Source organism: Genypterus blacodes, unplaced genomic scaffold (assembly GCF_046128005.1).
Source record: "Genypterus blacodes isolate CSIRO-AG114 ecotype Tasmania unplaced genomic scaffold, CSIRO-AGI_Gbla_v1 ptg000070l_1, whole genome shotgun sequence".
Taxonomy (NCBI): Eukaryota; Metazoa; Chordata; class Actinopteri; order Ophidiiformes; family Ophidiidae; genus Genypterus; species Genypterus blacodes.
The window spans coordinates 6,383,427-6,406,247 of NW_027466880.1; positions in this window are offsets into that span (position 1 = coordinate 6,383,427).

Here is a 22,821-nt window from a genome sequence, read left to right on the forward strand (position 1 = left end):
GCCCATATCTTGGACAAGGAGGAAGCTTAAGAGCTCAAAAAATCCACAAACACACTCTGGGGGGCACGATGATTCATTGGTATGAGTTTAAAAAAACAAAATTTTGGTCATTTTTTTCAGGGGAGGTAAGGGGGGACCCTTATCCACTTTGACTTTTTTTGGATGGGCCATTTCTTGGCCTAGGGAACACACAAAAAGCCCCAAATTCACACACAACATCCCCATGGCACCAGGATTCTTTGGTGCACGTTTGGAGTCATTTTGGCAATTTTGACTGAAATCCAATTCCTTTAAAAGCCCATATCTTGGACAAGGAGGAAGCTTAAGAGCTCAAAAAATACACAAACACACTCTGGGGTGCACGATGATTCATTGGTATGAGTTTAAAGAAAATTAATATTTCGGTCATTTTTTTCAGAGGAGGTAAGGGGGGACCCTTATCCACTTTGGCCTTTTTTTTGGATGGGCCATATCTTGGCATAGGAAACACATAAAAAGCCCCAAATTCACACACAACATCCCCATGGCACCAGGATTCTTTCTTGCAAGTTTGGAGTCATTTTGACAATTTTGACTGTAATCCAATTCCTTTAAAAGCCCATATCTTGGACAAGGAAGAAGCTAAAGAGCTCAAAAAATACACAAACACACTCTGGGGGGCACGATGATTCATTGATATGCGTTTAATGAAATATAAATTTTGGTCATTTTTTTCAGAGGAGGTAAGGGGGGACCCTTATCCACTTTGACTTTTTTTTTTGATGGGCCATATCTTGGCCTAGGGAACACACAAAAAGCCCCAAATTCACACACAACATCCCCATGGCACCAGGATTCTTTGGTGCAAGTTTGGAGTCATTTTGACAATTTTGACTGAAATCCAATTCCTTTTACAGCCCATATCTTGGACAAGGAGGAAACTAAAGAGCTCAAAAAATCCACACACACACTCTGGGGTGCACGATGATTCATTGGTATGCGTTTAAAGAAAATTTAAATTTTGGTCATTTTTTTCGGAGGAGGTAAGGGGGGACCCTTATCCACTTTGACTTTTTTTTGGATGGGCCATATCTTGGCATAGGAAACACATAAAAAGCCCCAAATTCACACACAACATCCCCATGGCACCAGGATTCTTTGGTGCAAGTTTGGAGTCATTTTGACAATTTTGTCCAAATTCCAATTCCTTTAAAAGCCAAATCTTGGACAAGGAAGAAGCTAAAGAGCTCAAAAAATCCACACACACACTCTGGGGGGCACGATGATTCATTGGTATGAGTTAAAAGAAAATTTAAATTTTGGTCATTTTTTTCAGAGGAGGTAAGGGGGGACCCTTATCCACTTTGACTTTTTTTTGGATTGGCCATATCTTGGCCTAGGAAACACACAACAAGCCCCAAATTCATACACAACATCCCCATGGCACCAGGATTCTTTGGTGCAAGTTTGGAGTCATTTTGACAATTTTGTCCAAATTCCAATTCCTTTAAAAGCCCAAATCTTGGACAAGGAAGAAGCTAAAGAGCTCAAAAAATCCCCACACACACTCTGGGGGGCACGATGATTCATTGGTATGAGTTTAAATTTTGGTATGAGTTTAAATTTTGGTCATTTTTTTCAGAGGAGGTAAGGGGGGACCCTTATCCACTTTGACTTTTTTTTTGGATGGGCCATATCTTGGCCTAGCGAACACACAAAAAGCCCCAAATTCAAACACAACATCCCCATCGCACCAGGATTCTTTGGTGCAAGTTTAGAGTCATTTTGACAATTTTGACCGAAATCCAATTCCTTTAAAAGCCCATATCTTGGACAAGGAAGAAGCTAAAGAGCTCAAAAAATCCACAAACACACTCTGGGGGGCACGATGATTCATTGTTATGAGTTTAAAGAAGATTTAAACTTTGGTCTTTTTTTTCAGAGGAGGTAAGTGGGGACCCTTATCCACTTTGACTTTTTTTTGGATGGGCCATATCTTGGCCTAGGAAACACACAACAAGCCACAAATTCACACACAACATCCCCATGGCACCAGGATTCTTTGGTGCAAGTTTGGAGTCATTTTGACAATTTTGTCCAAATTCCAAGTCCTTTAAAAGCCCAAATCTTGGACAAGGAAGAAGCTAAAGAGCTCAAAAAATCCCCACACACACTCTGGGGGGCACGATGATTCATTGGTATGAGTTTAAAGAAAATTTAGATTTTGGTCATTTTTTTCAGAGGAGGTAAGTGGGGACCCTTATCCACTTTGACTTTTTTTTGGATGGGCCATATCTTGGCCTAGGAAAAACACAACAAGCCCCAAATTCATACACAACATCCCCATGGCACCAGGATTCTTTGGTGCAAGTTTGGAGTCATTTTGACAATTTTGACTGAAATCCAATTCCTTAAAAAGCCCAAATCTTGGACAAGGAAGAAGCTAAAGAGCTCAAAAAATCCACAAACACACTCTGGGGGGCACAATGATTCATTGGTATGGGTTTAAAGAAAATTTAAATTTTGGTCATTTTTTTCAGAGGAGGTAAGGGGGACCCTTATCCACTTTGACTTTTTTTTGGATGGGCCATATCTTGGCCTAGCGAACACACAAAAAGTCCCAAATTCACACACAACATCCCCATGGCACCAGGATTCTTTGGTGCAAGTTTGGAGTCATTGTGACAATTTTGACCGAAATCCAATTCCTTTAAAAGCCCATATCTTGGACAAGGAAGAAGCTTAAGAGCTCAAAAAGTCCACAAACACACTCTGGGGGGCACGATGATTCATTGGTATGGGTTTAAAGAAATTTTAAATTTTGGTCATTTTTTTCAGAGGAGGTAAGGGGGGACCCTTATCCACTTTGACTTTTTTTGGATTGGCCATATCTTGGCCTAGGAAACACACAACAAGCCCCAAATTCATACACAACATCCCCATGGCACCAGGATTCTTTGGTGCAGTTTGGAGTCATTTTGAAAATTTTGTCCAAATTCCAATTCCGTTAAAAGCCCAAATCTTGGACAAGGAAGAAGCTAAAGAGCTCAAAAAATCCCCACACACACTCTGGGGGGCACGATGATTCATTGGTATGAGTTTAAAGAAAATTTAAATTTTGGTCATTTTTTTCAGAGGTGGTAAGGGGGGACCCTTATCCACTTTGACTTTTTTTTTGGATGGGCCATATCTTGGCCTAGGAAACACACAACAAGCCCCAAATTCATACACAACATCCCCATGGCACCAGGATTCTTTGGTGCAAGTTTGGAGTCATTCTGACAATTTTGTCCAAATTCCAATTCCTTTAAAAGCCCAAATCTTGGACAAGGAAGAAGCTAATGAGCTCAAAAAATCCCCACACACACTCTGGGGGGCACGATGATTCATTGGTATGAGTTTAAAGAAAATTTAAATTTTGGTCATTTTTTTCAGAGGAGGTAAGGGGGGACCCTTATCCACTTTGACTTTTTTTTTGGATGGGCCATATCTTGGCCTAGGGAACACACAAAAAGTCCCAAATTCACACACAATATCCCCATGGCACCAGGATTCTTTGGTGCAAGTTTGGAGTCATTTACACAATTTTGACTGAAATCCAATTCCTTTAAAAGCCCAAATCTTGGACAAGGAAGAAACTAAAGAGCTCAAAAAATCCGCACACACACTCTGGGGGGCACGATGATTCATTGGTATGAGTTTAAAGAAAATTTAAATTTTGGTAATTTTTTTCAGAGGAGGTAAGGGGGGACCCTTATCCACTTTGACTTTTTTTTTGGATGGGCCATATCTTGGCCTAGCGAACACACAACAAGCCCCAAATTCATACACAACATCCCCATGAGACCAGGATTCTTTGGTGCAAGTTTGGAGTCATTTTGACAATTTTGACCGAAATCCAATTCCTTAATAAGCCCATATCTTGGACAAGGAAGAAGCTAAAGGGCTCAAAAAGTCCACAAACACACTCTGGGGGGCACGATGATTCATTGATATGAGTTTAAAGAAAATTAAAATTTTGGTCATTTTTTTTAGAGGAGGTAAGGGGGGACCCTTATCCACTTTGACTTTTTTTTGGATGGGCCATATCTTGGCCTAGGGAACACACAAAAAGCCCCAATTTCACACACAATATCCCCATGGCACCAGGATTCTTTTTGGGCAAGTTTGGAGTCATTCTGACAATTTTGACTGAAATCCAATTTCTTTAAAAGCCCATATCTTGGACAAGGAAGAAGCTAAAGAGCTCAAAAAATACACACACACACTCTGGGGGGCACGATGATTCATTGGTATGAGTTTAAAGAAAATTTAAATTTTGGTCTTTTTTTTCAGAGGAGGTAAGGGGGGACCCTTATCCACTTTGACTTTTTTTTGGATGGGCCATATCTTGGCCTAGGAAACACAAAAAAAAGCCCCATATTCACACACAACATCCCCATGGCACCAGGATTCTTTGGTACAAGTTTGGAGTCATTTTGACAATTTTGACTGAAATCCAATTTCTTTAAAAGCCCATATCTTGGACAAGGAAGAAGCTAAAGAGCTCAAAAAATCCACACACACACTCTGGGGGGCACGATGATTCATTGGCATGAGTTTAAAGAAAATTTTAATTTTGGTCTTTTTTTTCAGAGGAGGTAAGGGGGGACCCTTATCCACTTTGACTTTTTTTTGGATGGGCCATATCTTGGCCTAGGGAACACACAAAAAGCCCCAATTTCACACACAACATCCCCATGGCACCAGGATTCTTTGGTGCAAGTTTGGAGACATTTTGACAATTTTGACTGAAATCCAATTTCTTTAAAAGCCCATATCTTGGACAAGGAAGAAGCTAAAGAGCTCAAAAAATCCACACACACACTCTGGGGGGCACGATGATTCATTGGTATGAGTTTAAAGAAAATTTAAATTATGGTCATTTTTTTCAGAGGAGGTAAGGGGGGACCCTTATCCACTTTGACTTTTTTTTGGATGGGCCATATCTTGGCCTAGGGAACACACAAAAAGCCCCAATTTCACACACAACATCCCCATGGCACCAGGATTCTTTGGTGCAAGTTTGGAGACATTTTGACAATTTTGACTGAAATCCAATTTCTTTAAAAGCCCATATCTTGGACAAGGAAGAAGCTAAAGAGCTCAAAAAATCCACACACACACTCTGGGGGGCACGATGATTCATTGGTATGAGTTTAAAGAAAATTTAAATTATGGTCATTTTTTTCAGAGGAGGTAAGGGGGGACCCTTATCCACTTTGACTTTTTTTTGGATGGGCCATATCTTGGCCTAGGAAACACAAAAAAAGCCCCAAATTCACACACAACATCCCCATGGCACCAGGATTATTTGGTACAAGTTTGGAGTCATTTTGACAATTTTGAATGAATTCCAATTCCTTAAAAAGCCAATATCTTGAACAAAGAAGAAGCTAAAGAGCTCAAAAAATCCCCACACACACTCTGGGGGCACGATGATTCATTGGTATGAGTTTAAAGAAAATTTAAATTTTGGTCATTTTTTTCAGAGGAGGTAAGGGGGACCCTTATCCACTTTGACTTTTTTTTGGATGGGCCATATCTTGGCCTAGGAAACACACAAAAAGCCCAAAATTCACAAACAATATCCCCATGGCACCAGGATTCTTTTTGGGCAAGTTTGGAGTCATTTTGACAATTTTGTCCAAATTCCAATTCCTTTAAAAGCCCATATCTTGTACAAGGAAGAAGCTCAAAAAATCCACACACACACTCTGGGGGGCACGATGATTCATTGGTTTGAGTTTAAAGAAAATTTTAATTTTGGTCATTTTTTTCAGAGGAGGTAAGGGGGGACCCTTATCCACTTTGACTTTTTTTTGGATGGGCCTTATCTTGGCCTAGGACACACACAACAAGCCCCAAATTCATACACAACATCCCCATGGCACCAGGATTCTTTGGTGCAAGTTTGGAGTCATTTTGACAATTCTGACCGAAATCCAATTCCTTTAAAAGCCCATATCTTGGACAAGGAAGAAGCTAAAGAGCTCAAAAAATCCACAAACGCACTATGGGGGGCACGATGATTCATTGGTATGAGTTTAAAGAAAATTTAAATTTTGGTCATTTTTTTCAGAGGAGGTAAGGGGGACCCTTATCCACCTTGACTTTTTTTTGGATGGGCCATATCTTGGCCTAGGAAACACACAAAAAGCCCCAAATTCACACACAACATCCCCATGGCACCAGGATTCTTTGGTGCAAGTTTGGAGTCATTTTGACAATTTTGTCCAAATTCCAATTCCTTTAAAAATCCATATCTTGGACAAGGAAGAAGCTAAAGAGCTCAAAAAATCCACACACACACTCTGGGGGGCACGATGATTCATTGGTTTGAGTTTAAAGAAAATTTAAATTTTGGTCATTTTTTTCAGAGGAGGTAAGGGGGGACCCTTATCCACTTTGACTTTTTTTTGGATGGGCCATATCTTGGCCTCGGAAACACACAAAAGCCCCAAATTCACACACAACATCCCCATGGCACCAGGATTCATTGGTACAAGTTTGGAGTCATTTTGACAATTTAGACTGAGATCCAATTTCTTTAAAAGCCCATATCTTGGACAAGGAAGAAGCTAAAGAGCTCAAAAAATCTCCACACACACTCTGGGGGGCACGATGATTCATTGGTATGAGTTTAAAGAAAATTTAAATTTTGGTCATTTTTTTCAGAGGAGGTAAGGGGGACCCTTATCCACTTTGACCTTTTTTTGGATGGGCCATATCTTGGCATAGGAAACACATAAAAAGCCCCAAATTCACACACAACATCCCCATGGCACCAGGATTCTTTGGTGCAAGTTTGGAGTCATTTTGACAATTTTGAGCGAAATCCAATTCCTTTAAAAGCCCATATCTTGGACAAGGAAGAAGCTAAAGAGCTCAAAAAATCCACACACACACTCTGGGGGGCACGATGATTCATTGGCATGAGTTTAAAGAAAATTTCAATTTTGGTCTTTTTTTTCAGAGGAGGTAAGTGGGGACCCTTATCCACTTTGACTTTTTTTGGATGGGCCATATCTTGGCCTAGGGAACACACAAAAAGCCCCAATTTCACACACAATATCCCCATGGCACCAGGATTCTTTTTGGGCAAGTTTGGAGTCATTTTGACAATTTTGACTGAAATCCAATTTCTTTAAAAGCCCATATCTTGGACAAGGAAGAAGCTAAAGACCTCAAAAAATCCCCACACACACTTTTGGGGGGCACGATGATTCATTGGTATGAGTTTAAAGAAAATTTAAATTTTGGTCCTTTTTTCAGAGGAGGTAAGGGGGGACCCTTATCCACTTTGACTTTTTTTTGGATGGGCCATATCTTGGCCTAGGAAACACACAAAAAGCCCCAAATTCACACACAACATCCCCATGGCACCAGGATTCTTTGGTGCACATTTGGAGTCATTTTGGCAATTTTGACTGGAATCCAATTTCTTTAAAAGCCCATATCTTGGACAAGGAAGAAGCTAAAGAGCTCAAAACATCCCCACACACACTCTGGGGGGCACGATGATTCATTGGTATGAGTTTAAAGAAAATTTAAATTTTGGTCATTTTTTCAGAGGAGGTAAGGGGGACCCTTATCCACTTTGACTTTTTTTTGGATGGGCCATATCTTGGCATAGGAAACACATAAAAAGCCCCAAATTCACACACAACATCCCCATGGCACCAGGATTCTTTGGTGCAAGTTTGGAGTCATTTTGACAATTTTGACCGATATCCAATTCCTTTAAATGCCCATATCTTGGACAAGGAGGAAGCTAAAGAGCTCAAAAAATCCACACACACACTCTGGGGGGCACGATGATTCATTGGCATGAGTTTAAAGAAAATTTCAATTTTGGTCTTTTTTTTATCCACTTTGACTTTTTTTTGGATGGGCCATATCTTGGCCTAGGAAACACACAAAAAGCCCCAAATTCACACACAACATCCCCATGGCACCAGGATTCTTTGGTGCACATTTGGAGTCATTTTGGCAATTTTGACTGGAATCCAATTTCTTTAAAAGCCCATATCTTGGACAAGGAAGAAGCTAAAGAGCTCAAAAAATCCCCACACACACTCTGGGGGGCACGATGATTCATTGGTATGAGTTTAAAGAAATTTAAAATTTTGGTCATTTTTTTCAGAGGAGGTAAGGGGGGACACTTATCCACTTTGACTTTTTTTTGGATGGGCCATATCTTGGCCTAGGGAACACACAAAAAGCCCCAATTTCACACACAACATCCCCATGGCACCAGGATTGTTTGGTGCAAGTTTGGAGTCATTTTGACAATTTTGACTGAAATCCAATTTCTTTAAAAGCCCATATCTTGGACAAGGAAGAAGCTAAAGACCTCAAAAAATCCCCGCACACACTTTTGGGGGGCACGATGATTCATTGGTATGTGTTTAAAGAAAATTTAAATTTTGGTCTTTTTTTCAGAGGAGGTAAGGGGGGACCCTTATCCACTTTGACTTTTTTTTGGATGGGCCATATCTTGGCCTAGGAAACACACAAAAAGCCCCAAATTCACACACAACATCCCCATGGCACCAGGATTGTTTGGTGCAAGTTTGGAGTCATTTTGACAATTTTGTCCAAATTCCAATTCCTTTAAAAGCCCATATCTTGGACAAGGAAGAAGCTAAAGAGCTCAAAAAATCCACACAAATTTTGGGGGGCACGATGATTCATTGGTATGAGTTTAAAGAAAATTTAAATTTTGGTCATTTTATTCAGAGGAGGTAAGGGGGGACCCTTATCCACTTTGACTTTTTTTTGGATGGGCCATATCTTGGCCTAGGAAACACACAAAAAGCCCCAAATTCACACACAACATCCCCATGGCACCAGGATTCTTTGGTGCACATTTGGAGTCATTTTGGCAATTTTGACTGGAATCCAATTTCTTTAAAAGCCCATATCTTGGACAAGGAAGAAGCTAAAGAGCTCAAAAAATCCCCACACACACTCTGGGGGGCACGATGATTCATTGGTATGAGTTTAAAGAAATTTAAAATTTTGGTCATTTTTTTCAGAGGAGGTAAGGGGGGACCCTTATCCACTTTGACTTTTTTTTGGATGGGCCATATCTTGGCCTAGGGAACACACAAAAAGCCCCAAATTCACACAAAACATCCCCATGGCACCAGGATTCTTTGGTGCAAGTTTGGAGTCATTTTGACAATTTTGACTGAAATCCAATTTCTTTAAAAGCCCATATCTTGGACAAGGAAGAAGCTAAAGACCTCAAAAAATCCCCGCACACACTTTTGGGGGGCACGATGATTCATTGGTATGAGTTTAAAGAAAATTTAAATTTTGGTCATTTTTTTCAGAGGAGGTAAGGGGGGACCCTTATCCATTTTGACTTTTTTTTGGATGGGCCATATCTTGGCCTAGGAAACACACAAAAAGCCCCAAATTCACACACAACATCCCCATGGCACCAGGATTCTTTGGTGCAAGTTTGGAGTCATTTTGACAATTTTGACTGAAATCCAATTCCTCTAAAAGCCCATATCTTGTACAAGGAAGAAGCTAAATAGCTCAGAAAATCCACACACACACTCTGGGGGACAGGATGATTCATTGGTATGAGTTAAAAGAAAATTTAAATTTTGGTCATTTTTTTCAGAGGAGGTAAGGGGGGACCCTTATCCACTTTGACTTTTTTTTGGATGGGCCATATCTTGGCCTAGGAAACACACAAAAAGCCCCAAATTCACACACAACATCCCCATGGCACCAGGATTCTTTGTTACAAGTTTGGAGTCATTTTGACAATTTTGACTGAAATCCAATTCCTTTAAAAGCCCATATATTGGACAAGGTAGAAGCTAAAGAGCTCAAAAAATCCACACACACACTCTCTGGGGGGCACGATGATTCATTGGTATGAGTTTAAAGAAAATTTAAATTTTGGTCATTTTTTTCAGAGGAGGTAAGGGGGGACCCTTATCCACTTTGACTTTTTTTTGGATGGGCCATATCTTGGCCTAGGGAACACACAAAAAGCCCCAAATTCACACACAACATCCCCATGGCACCAGGATTCTTTGGTGCAAGTTGGAGTCATTTTGACAATTTTGAGCGAAATCCAATTCCTTAAAAAGCCCATATCTTGGACAAGGAAGAAGCTAAAGAGCTCAAAAAATCCAGACACACACTCTTGGGGGCACGATGATTCATTGGTATGAGTTTAAAGAAAATTTAAATTTTGGTCATTTTTTTCAGAGGAGGTAAGGGGGGACCCTTATCCACTTTGACTTTTTTTGGATGGGCCATATCTTGGCCTAGGAAACACACAAAAAGCCCCAAATTCACACACAACATCCCCATGGCACCAGGGTTCTTTGGTACAAGTTTGGAGTCATTTTGACAATTTTGACTGAAATCCAATTCCTTTAAAAGCCCATATCTTGGACAAGGAAGAAGCTAAAGAGCTCAAAAAATCCACACACACACTCTTGGGGGCACGATGATTCATTGGTATGAGTTTAAAGAAAATTTAAATTTTGGTCATTTTTTTCAGAGGAGGTAAGGGGGGACCCTTATCCACTTTGACTTTTTTTCGGATGGGCCATATCTTGGCCTAGGGAACACACAAAAAGCCCCAAATTCACACACAACATCCCCATGGCACCAGGATTCTTTGGTGCAAGTTTGGAGTCATTTTGACAATTTTGTCCAAATTCCAAGTCCTTACAAAGCCCATATCTTGCACAAGGAAGAAGCTAAAGAGCTCAAAAAATTCACACACACACACTCTGGGGGGGCACGATGATTCATTGGTATGAGTTTAAAGAAATTTTAAATTTTGGTCATTTTTTTAAGAGGACTTAAGGGGGGACCCTTATCCACTTTGACTTTTTTTGGATGGGCCATATCTTGGCCTAGGGAACACACAAAAAGCCCCAAATTCACACACAACATCCCCATGGCACCAGGATTCTTTGGTGCACGTTTGGAGTCATTTTGACAATTTTGACTGAAATCCAATTCCTTAAAAAGCCCATATCTTGAAAAAGGAAGAAGCTAAAGAGCTCAAAAAATCCACACTCACACTCTGGGGGGCACGATGATTCATTGGTATGAGTTTAAAGAAAATTTAAATTTTGGTCATTTTTTTCAGAGGAGGTAAGGGGGGACCCTTATCCACTTTGACTTTTTGTGGATGGGCCATATCTTGGCCTGGGACACACACAACAAGCCCCAAATTCACACACAACATCCCCATGGCACCAGGATTCTTTGGTGCAAGTTTGGAGTCATTTTGACAATTTTGACCGAAATCCAATTCCTTAAAAAGCCTATATCTTGGACAAGGAAGAAGCTAAAGAGCTCAAAAAATCCACACACACACTCTGGGGGGCACGACGATTCATTGGTATGAGTTTAAAGAAAATTTAAATTTTGGTCATTTGTTTCAGAGGAGGTAAGGGGGGACCCTTATCCACTTTGACTTTTTTTTGGATGGGCCATATCTTGGCCTAGGGAACACACAAAAAGCCCCAAATTCACATACAACATCCCCATGGCACCAGGATTCTTTGGTGCAAGTTTGGAGTCATTTTGACAATTTTGACTGAAATCCAATTTCTTTAAAAGCCCATATCTTGGACAAGGAAGAAGCTAAAGAGCTCAAAAAATCCACACAAATTTTGGGGGGCACGATGATTCATTGGTATGAGTTTAAAGAAAATTTAAATTTTGGTCATTTTATTCAGAGGAGGTAAGGGGGGACCCTTATCCACTTTGACTTTTTTTTGGATGGGCCATATCTTGGCCTAGGAAACACACAAAAAGCCCCAAATTCACACACAACATCCCCATGGCACCAGGATTCTTTGGTGCACATTTGGAGTCATTTTGGCAATTTTGACTGGAATCCAATTTCTTTAAAAGCCCATATCTTGGACAAGGAAGAAGCTAAAGAGCTCAAAAAATCCCCACACACACTCTGGGGGGCACGATGATTCATTGGTATGAGTTTAAAGAAATTTAAAATTTTGGTCATTTTTTTCAGAGGAGGTAAGGGGGGACCCTTATCCACTTTGACTTTTTTTTGGATGGGCCATATCTTGGCCTAGGGAACACACAAAAAGCCCCAAATTCACACACAACATCCCCATGGCACCAGGATTCTTTGGTGCAAGTTTGGAGTCATTTTGACAATTTTGACTGAAATCCAATTTCTTTAAAAGCCCATATCTTGGACAAGGAAGAAGCTAAAGAGCTCAAAAAATCCACACAAATTTTGGGGGGCACGATGATTCATTGGTATGAGTTTAAAGAAAATTTAAATTTTGGTCATTTTATTCAGAGGAGGTAAGGGGGGACCCTTATCCACTTTGACTTTTTTTTGGATGGGCCATATCTTGGCCTAGGAAACACACAAAAAGCCCCAAATTCACACACAACATCCCCATGGCACCAGGATTCTTTGGTGCACATTTGGAGTCATTTTGGCAATTTTGACTGGAATCCAATTTCTTTAAAAGCCCATATCTTGGACAAGGAAGAAGCTAAAGAGCTCAAAAAATCCCCACACACACTCTGGGGGGCACGATGATTCATTGGTATGAGTTTAAAGAAATTTAAAATTTTGGTCATTTTTTTCAGAGGAGGTAAGGGGGGACCCTTATCCACTTTGACTTTTTTTTGGATGGGCCATATCTTGGCCTAGGGAACACACAAAAAGCCCCAAATTCACACACAACATCCCCATGGCACCAGGATTCTTTGGTGCAAGTTTGGAGTCATTTTGACAATTTTGAGTGAAATCCAATTACTTTAAAAGCCCATATCTTGGACAAGGAAGAAGCTAAAGACCTCAAAAAATCCCCACACACACTCTGGGGGGGCACGATGATTCATTGGTATGAGTTTAAAGAAAATTTAAATTTTGGTCATTTTTTTCAGAGGAGGTAAGGGGGACCCTTATCCACTTTGACTTTTTTTTGGATGGGCCATATCTTGGCATAGGAAACACATAAAAAGCCCCAAATTCACACACAACATCCCCATGGCACCAGGATTGTTTGGTGCAAGTTTGGAGTCATTTTGACAATTTTGACTGAAATCCAATTTCTTTAAAAGCCCATATCTTGGACAAGGAAGAAGCTAAAGAGCTCAAAAAATCCCCACACACACTCTGGGGGGCACGATGATTCATTGGTATGAGTTTCAAGAAAATTTTAAATTTGGTCATTTTTGTCAGAGGAGGTAAGGGGGGACCCTTATCCACTTTGACTTTTTTTTGGATGGGCCATATCTTGGCATAGGAAACACATACAAAGCCCCAAATTCACACACAACATCCCCATGGCACCAGGATTCTTTGGTGCAAGTTTGGAGTCATTTTGACATTTTTGTCCAAATTCCAATTCCTTTAAAAGCCTAAATCTTGGACAAGGAAGAAGCTAAAGATCTCAAAAAATCCACACAAATTTTGGGGGGCACGATGATTCATTGGTATGAGTTTAAAGAAAATTTAAATTTTGGTCATTTTATTCAGAGGAGGTAAGGGGGGACCCTTATCCACTTTGACTTTTTTTTGGATGGGCCATATCTTGGCCTAGGAAACACACAAAAAGCCCCAAATTCACACACAACATCCCCATGGCACCAGGATTCTTTGGTGCACATTTGGAGTCATTTTGGCAATTTTGACTGGAATCCAATTTCTTTAAAAGCCCATATCTTGGACAAGGAAGAAGCTAAAGAGCTCAAAAAATCCCCACACACACTCTGGGGGGCACGATGATTCATTGGTATGAGTTTAAAGAAATTTAAAATTTTGGTCATTTTTTTCAGAGGAGGTAAGGGGGGACCCTTATCCACTTTGACTTTTTTTTGGATGGGCCATATCTTGGCCTAGGGAACACACAAAAAGCCCCAAATTCACACACAACATCCCCATGGCACCAGGATTCTTTGGTGCAAGTTTGGAGTCATTTTGACAATTTTGAGTGAAATCCAATTACTTTAAAAGCCCATATCTTGGACAAGGAAGAAGCTAAAGACCTCAAAAAATCCCCACACACACTCTGGGGGGCACGATGATTCATTGGTATGAGTTTAAAGAAAATTTAAATTTTGGTCATTTTTTTCAGAGGAGGTAAGGGGGACCCTTATCCACTTTGACTTTTTTTTGGATGGGCCATATCTTGGCATAGGAAACACATAAAAAGCCCCAAATTCACACACAACATCCCCATGGCACCAGGATTGTTTGGTGCAAGTTTGGAGTCATTTTGACAATTTTGACTGAAATCCAATTTCTTTAAAAGCCCATATCTTGGACAAGGAAGAAGCTAAAGAGCTCAAAAAATCCCCACACACACTCTGGGGGGCACGATGATTCATTGGTATGAGTTTCAAGAAAATTTTAAATTTGGTCATTTTTGTCAGAGGAGGTAAGGGGGGACCCTTATCCACTTTGACTTTTTTTTGGATGGGCCATATCTTGGCATAGGAAACACATACAAAGCCCCAAATTCACACACAACATCCCCATGGCACCAGGATTCTTTGGTGCAAGTTTGGAGTCATTTTGACATTTTTGTCCAAATTCCAATTCCTTTAAAAGCCTAAATCTTGGACAAGGAAGAAGCTAAAGATCTCAAAAAATCCACACAAATTTTGGGGGGCACGATGATTCATTGGTATGAGTTTAAAGAAAATTTAAATTTTGGTCATTTTATTCAGAGGAGGTAAGGGGGGACCCTTATCCACTTTGACTTTTTTTTGGATGGGCCATATCTTGGCCTAGGAAACACACAAAAAGCCCCAAATTCACACACAACATCCCCATGGCACCAGGATTCTTTGGTGCACATTTGGAGTCATTTTGGCAATTTTGACTGGAATCCAATTTCTTTAAAAGCCCATATCTTGGACAAGGAAGAAGCTAAAGAGCTCAAAAAATCCCCACACACACTCTGGGGGGCACGATGATTCATTGGTATGAGTTTAAAGAAATTTAAAATTTTGGTCATTTTTTTCAGAGGAGGTAAGGGGGGACCCTTATCCACTTTGACTTTTTTTTGGATGGGCCATATCTTGGCCTAGGGAACACACAAAAAGCCCCAAATTCACACACAACATCCCCATGGCACCAGGATTCTTTGGTGCAAGTTTGGAGTCATTTTGACAATTTTGAGTGAAATCCAATTACTTTAAAAGCCCATATCTTGGACAAGGAAGAAGCTAAAGACCTCAAAAAATCCCCACACACACTCTGGGGGGCACGATGATTCATTGGTATGAGTTTAAAGAAAATTTAAATTTTGGTCATTTTTTTCAGAGGAGGTAAGGGGGACCCTTATCCACTTTGACTTTTTTTTGGATGGGCCATATCTTGGCATAGGAAACACATAAAAAGCCCCAAATTCACACACAACATCCCCATGGCACCAGGATTGTTTGGTGCAAGTTTGGAGTCATTTTGACAATTTTGACTGAAATCCAATTTCTTTAAAAGCCCATATCTTGGACAAGGAAGAAGCTAAAGAGCTCAAAAAATCCCCACACACACTCTGGGGGGCACGATGATTCATTGGTATGAGTTTCAAGAAAATTTTAAATTTGGTCATTTTTGTCAGAGGAGGTAAGGGGGGACCCTTATCCACTTTGACTTTTTTTTGGATGGGCCATATCTTGGCATAGGAAACACATACAAAGCCCCAAATTCACACACAACATCCCCATGGCACCAGGATTCTTTGGTGCAAGTTTGGAGTCATTTTGACATTTTTGTCCAAATTCCAATTCCTTTAAAAGCCTAAATCTTGGACAAGGAAGAAGCTAAAGAGCTCAAAAAATCCACACAAATTTTGGGGGGCACGATGATTCATTGGTATGAGTTTAAAGAAAATTTAAATTTTGGTCATTTTATTCAGAGGAGGTAAGGGGGGACCCTTATCCACTTTGACTTTTTTTTGGATGGGCCATATCTTGGCCTAGGAAACACACAAAAAGCCCCAAATTCACACACAACATCCCCATGGCACCAGGATTCTTTGGTGCACATTTGGAGTCATTTTGGCAATTTTGACTGGAATCCAATTTCTTTAAAAGCCCATATCTTGGACAAGGAAGAAGCTAAAGAGCTCAAAAAATCCCCACACACACTCTGGGGGGCACGATGATTCATTGGTATGAGTTTAAAGAAATTTAAAATTTTGGTCATTTTTTTCAGAGGAGGTAAGGGGGGACCCTTATCCACTTTGACTTTTTTTTGGATGGGCCATATCTTGGCCTAGGGAACACACAAAAAGCCCCAAATTCACACACAACATCCCCATGGCACCAGGATTCTTTGGTGCAAGTTTGGAGTCATTTTGACAATTTTGACTGAAATCCAATTTCTTTAAAAGCCCATATCTTGGACAAGGAAGAAGCTAAAGAGCTCAAAAAATCCACACAAATTTTGGGGGGCACGATGATTCATTGGTATGAGTTTAAAGAAAATTTAAATTTTGGTCATTTTATTCAGAGGAGGTAAGGGGGGACCCTTATCCACTTTGACTTTTTTTTGGATGGGCCATATCTTGGCCTAGGAAACACACAAAAAGCCCCAAATTCACACACAACATCCCCATGGCACCAGGATTCTTTGGTGCACATTTGGAGTCATTTTGGCAATTTTGACTGGAATCCAATTTCTTTAAAAGCCCATATCTTGGACAAGGAAGAAGCTAAAGAGCTCAAAAAATCCCCACACACACTCTGGGGGGCACGATGATTCATTGGTATGAGTTTAAAGAAATTTAAAATTTTGGTCATTTTTTTCAGAGGAGGTAAGGGGGGACCCTTATCCACTTTGACTTTTTTTTGGATGGGCCATATCTTGGCCTAGGGAACACACAAAAAGCCCCAAATTCACACACAACATCCCCATGGCACCAGGATTCTTTGGTGCAAGTTTGGAGTCATTTTGACAATTTTGAGTGAAATCCAATTACTTTAAAAGCCCATATCTTGGACAAGGAAGAAGCTAAAGACCTCAAAAAATCCCCACACACACTCTGGGGGGCACGATGATTCATTGGTATGAGTTTAAAGAAAATTTAAATTTTGGTCATTTTTTTCAGAGGAGGTAAGGGGGACCCTTATCCACTTTGACTTTTTTTTGGATGGGCCATATCTTGGCATAGGAAACACATAAAAAGCCCCAAATTCACACACAACATCCCCATGGCACCAGGATTGTTTGGTGCAAGTTTGGAGTCATTTTGACAATTTTGACTGAAATCCAATTTCTTTAAAAGCCCATATCTTGGACAAGGAAGAAGCTAAAGACCTCAAAAAATCCCCGCACACACTTTTGGGGGGCACGATGATTCATTGGTATGTGTTTAAAGAAAATTTAAATTTTGGTCTTTTTTTCAGAGGAGGTAAGGGGGGACCTTTATCCACTTTGACTTTTTTTTGGATGGGCCATATCTTGGCCTAGGAAACACACAAAAAGCCCCAAATTCACACACAACATCCCCATGGCACCAGGATTGTTTGGTGCAAGTTTGGAGTCATTTTGACAATTTTGTCCAAATTCCAATTCCTTTAAAAGCCCATATCTTGGACAAGGAAGAAGCTAAAGGGCTCAAAAAATCCACACAAATTTTGGGGGGCACGATGATTCATTGGTATGAGTTTGAAGAAAATTTAAATTTTGGTCATTTTATTCAGAGGAGGTAAGGGGGGACCCTTATCCACTTTGACTTTTTTTTGGATGGGCCATATCTTGGCCTAGGAAACACACAAAAAGCCCCAAATTCACACACAACATCCCCATGGCACCAGGATTCTTTGGTGCAAGTTTGGAGACATTTTGACAATTTTGGCCCGAAATCCAATTCCTTTAAAAGCCCAAATCTTGGACAAGGAGGAAGCTTAAGAGCTCAAAAAATCCACACACACACTCTGGGGGGCACGATTATTCATTGGTATGAGTTTAAAGAAAATTTAAATTTTGGTCATTTTTTTCAGAGGAGGTAAGGGGGGACCCTTATCCACTTTGACTTTTTTTGGATGGGCCATATCTTGGCCTAGGAAACACACAAAAAGCCCCAAATTCACACACAACATCCCCATGGCACCAGGATTCATTGGTACAAGTTTGGAGTCATTTTGACAATTTTGACTGAAATCCAATTCCTTTAAAAGCCCATATCTTGGACAAGAAAGAAGCTAAAGAGCTCAAAAAATCCCCACACACACTCTGGGGGGCACGATTATTCATTGGTATGAGTTTAAAGAAAATTTAAATTTTGGTCATTTTTTTCAGAGGAGGTAAGGGGGGACCCTTATCCACTTTGACTTTTTTTGGGATGGGCCATATCTTGGCCGAGGGAACACACAAAAAGCACCAAATTCACACACAACATCCCCATGGCACCAGGATTCTTTGGTGCAAGTTTGGAGTCATTTTGACAATTTTGTCCAGATTCCAATTCCTTAAAAAGCCCATATCTTTGACAAGGAAGAAGCTAAAGAGCTCAAAAAATTCACACACACACACACTCTGGGGGGGCACGATGATTCATTGGTATGAGTTTAAAGAAAATTTAAATTTTGGTCATTTTTTTCAGAGGAGGTAAGGGGGGACCCTTATCCACTTTGACTTTTTTTTGGATGGGCCATATCTTGGCCTAGGGAACACACAAAAAGCCCCAAATTCACACACAACATCCCCATGGCACCAGGATTCTTTGGTGCAAGTTTGGAGACATTTTGACAATTTTGGCCCGAAATCCAAATCCTTTAAAAGCCCAAATCTTGGACAAGGAGGAAGCTTAAGAGCTCAAAAAATCCACACACACACTCTGGGGGGCACGATTATTCATTGGTATGAGTTTAAAAAAAATTTAAATTTTGGTCATTTTTTTCAGAGGAGGTAAGGGGGGACCCTTATCCACTTTGACTTTTTTTGGATGGGCCATATCTTGGCCTAGGAAACACACAAAAAGCCCCAAATTCACACACAACATCCCCATGGCACCAGGATTCATTGGTACAAGTTTGGAGTCATTTTGACAATTTTGACTGAAATCCAATTCCTTTAAAAGCCCATATCTTGGACAAGAAAGAAGCTAAAGAGCTCAAAAAATCCCCACACACACTCTGGGGGGCACGATTATTCATTGGTATGAGTTTAAAGAAAATTTAAATTTTGGTCATTTTTTTCAGAGGAGGTAAGGGGGGACCCTTATCCACTTTGACTTTTTCTGGGATGGGCCATATCTTGGCCGAGGGAACACACAAAAAGCCCCAAATTCACACACAACATCCCCATGGCACCAGGATTCTTTGGTGCAAGTTTGGAGTCATTTTGACAATTTTGTCCAGATTCCAATTCCTTAAAAAGCCCATATCTTGGACAAGGAAGAAGCTAAAGAGCTCAAAAAATTCACACACACACACACTCTGGGGGGGCACGATGATTCATTGGTATGAGTTTAAAGAAAATTTAAATTTTGGTCATTTTTTTCAGAGGAGGTAAGGGGGGACCCTTATCCACTTTGACTTTTTTTTGGATGGGCCATATCTTGGCCTAGGGAACACACAAAAAGCCCCAAATTCACACACAACATCCCCATGGCACCAGGATTCTTTGGTGCAAGTTTGGAGTCATTTTGACAATTTTGACTGAAATCCAATTTCTTTAAAAGCCCATATCTTGTACAAGGAAGAAGCTAAAGAGCTCAAAAAATCCCCACACACACTCTGGGGGGCACGATGATTCATTGGTATGAGTTTCAAGAAAATTTTAAATTTGGTCATTTTTGTCAGAGGAGGTAAGGGGGGACCCTTATCCACTTTGACTTTTTTTTGGATGGGCCATATCTTGGCATAGGAAACACATACAAAGCCCCAAATTCACACACAACATCCCCATGGCACCAGGATTCTTTGGTGCAAGTTTGGAGTCATTTTGACATTTTTGTCCAAATTCCAATTCCTTTAAAAGCCCAAATCTTGGACAAGGAAGAAGCTAAAGAGCTCAAAAAATCCACACAAATTTTGGGGGGCACGATGATTCATTGGTATGAGTTTAAAGAAAATTTAAATTTTGGTCATTTTATTCAGAGGAGGTAAGGGGGGACCCTTATCCACTTTGACTTTTTTTTGGATGGGCCATATCTTGGCCTAGGAAACACACAAAAAGCCCCAAATTCACACACAACATCCCCATGGCACCAGGATTCTTTGGTGCACATTTGGAGTCATTTTGGCAATTTTGACTGGAATCCAATTTCTTTAAAAGCCCATATCTTGGACAAGGAAGAAGCTAAAGAGCTCAAAAAATCCCCACACACACTCTGGGGGGCACGATGATTCATTGGTATGAGTTTAAAGAAATTTAAAATTTTGGTCATTTTTTTCAGAGGAGGTAAGGGGGGACCCTTATCCACTTTGACTTTTTTTTGGATGGTCCATATCTTGGCCTAGGGAACACACAAAAAGCCCCAAATTCACACACAACATCCCCATGGCACCAGGATTCTTTGGTGCAAGTTTGGAGTCATTTTGGCAATTTTGACTGGAATCCAATTTCTTTAAAAGCCCATATCTTGGACAAGGAAGAAGCTAAAGAGCTCAAAAAATCCACACACACACACTCTGGGGGGGCACGATGATTCATTGGTATGAGTTTAAAGAAAATTTAAATTTTGGTCATTTTTTTCAGAGGAGGTAAGGGGGGACCCTTATCCACTTTGACATTTTTTTGGATGGGCCATATCTTGGCCTAGGGAACACACAAAAAGCCCCAAATTCACACACAACATCCCCATGGCACCAGGATTCTTTGGTGCAAGTTTGGAGTCATTTTGACAATTTTGACTGAAATCCAATTTCTTTAAAAGCCCATATCTTGTACAAGGAAGAAGCTAAAGAGCTCAAAAAATCCACACACACACTCTGGGGGACAGGATGATTCATTGGTATGAGTTAAAAGAAAATTTAAATTTTGGTCATTTTTTTCAGAGGAGGTAAGGGGGGACCCTTATCCACTTTGACTTTTTTTTGGATGGGCCATATCTTGGCATAGGAAACACATACAAAGCCCCAAATTCACACACAACATCCCCATGGCACCAGGATTCTTTGGTGCACGTTTGGAGTCATTTTGACAATTTTGAGCGAAATCCAATTCCTTAAAAAGCCCAAATCTTGGACAAGGAAGAAGCTAAAGAGCTCAAAAAATCCACACACACACTCTGGGGGGCACGATGATTCATTGGTATGAGTTTAAAGAAAATTTAAATTTTTTGTAATTTTTTTCAGAGGAGGTAAGGGGGGACCCTTATCCACTTTGACTTTTTTTTGGATGGGCCATATCTTGGCCTAGGGAACACACAAAAAGCCCCAAATTCACACACAACATCCCCATGGCACCAGGATTCTTTGGTGCAAGTTTGGAGTCATTTTGACAATTTTGACCGAAATCCAATAACTTTAAAAGCCCATATGTTTGACAAGGAAGAAGCTAAAGAGCTCAAAAAATACACACACACACACTCTGGGGGGCACGATGATTCATTGGTATGAGTTTCAAGAAAATTAAAATTTTGGTCATTTTTGTCAGAGGAGGTAAGGGGGGACCCTTATCCACTTTGACTTTTTTTTGGATGGGCCATATCTTGGCATAGGAATCACATAAAAAGCCCCAAATTCACACACAACATCCCCATGGCACCAGGATTCTTTGGTGCAAGTTTGGAGTCATTTTCACATTTTTGTCCAACTTCCAATTCCTTTAAAAGCCCAAATCTTGGACAAGGAAGAAGCTAAAGAGCTCAAAAAATCCCCACACACACTCTGGGGGGCACGATGATTCATTGGTATGAGTTTCAAGAAAATTTAAATTTTGGTAATTTTTATCAGAGGAGGTTAGGGGGGACCCTTATCCACGTTGACTTTTTTTTGAATGGGCCATATCTTGGCCTAGGGAACACACAAAAAGCCCCAAATTCACACACAAAATCCCCATGGCACCAGGATTCTTTGGTACAAGTTTGGAGTCATTTTGACATTTTTGTCCAAATTCCAATTCCTTTAAAAGCCCAAATCTTGGACAAGGAAGAAGCTAAAGAGCTCAAAAAATCCACACACACACGCTGGGGGCACGGTGATTCATTGGTATGAGTTTAAAGAAAATTTAAATTTTTTGTAATTTTTTTCAGAGGAGGTAAGGGGGGACCCTTATCCACTTTGACTTTTTTTTGGATGGGCCATATCTTGGCCTAGGGAACACACAAAAAGCCCCAAATTCACACACAACATCCCCATGGCACCAGGATTCTTTGGTGCAAGTTTGGAGTCATTTTGACATTTTTGTCCAAATTCCAATTCCTTTAAAAGCCCAAATCTTGGACAAGGAAGAAGCTAAAGAGCTCAAAAAATCCACACACACACTCTGGGGGGCACGATGATTCATTGGTATGAGTTTAAAGAAAATTAAATTTTTTGTAATTTTTTTCAGAGGAGGTAAGGGGGGACCCTTATCCACTTTGACTTTTATTTGGATGGGCCATATCTTGGCCTAGGGAACACACAAAAAGCCCCAAATTCACACACAACATCCCCATGGCACCAGGATTCTTTGGTGCAAGTTTGGAGTCATTTTGACAATTTTGACCGAAATCTAATACCTTTAAAAGCCCATATGTTTGACAAGGAAGAAGCTAAAGAGCTCAAAAAATACACACACACACTCTGGGGGGCACGATGATTCATTGGTATGAGTTTCAAGAAAATTTAAAAATTTGGTCATTTTTTCAGAGGAGGTAA